Below are 359 nucleotides of genomic sequence, written 5' to 3' on the forward strand. Positions count from 1 at the left end.
GATTCTTGATGGCAATTAACCCCAAAAGAGTTTTAGAACTGGAGAATCATTGCCAATGAGGAAGGCATCTGCTATACATTAATTCCATTTTATTTTATCTTTTAAACAATGTGGCTCGTACATCAGTGACACTCACTCTGAATCACCCTTTGCTGAGCATTGTATAGATGAAGAGCAAGAACTACATTTCCATTTGGTCTGAGCACAGTGTGGCTGTCAGAAGGTCAGCTTCACTTGGCTGAAGTTACTGATGTGATCTGTACACTCTCTTGTAGTACTGTACTTATTGGTAGTACTTAAATTATAAAAGAAAGAAAAAAAAAAAGGACATAGTCAGATCAGTTACACTTTATTTATGA

Source organism: Penaeus monodon, chromosome 32 (assembly GCF_015228065.2).
Source record: "Penaeus monodon isolate SGIC_2016 chromosome 32, NSTDA_Pmon_1, whole genome shotgun sequence".
In the NCBI taxonomy this organism is placed as follows: domain Eukaryota; kingdom Metazoa; phylum Arthropoda; class Malacostraca; order Decapoda; family Penaeidae; genus Penaeus; species Penaeus monodon.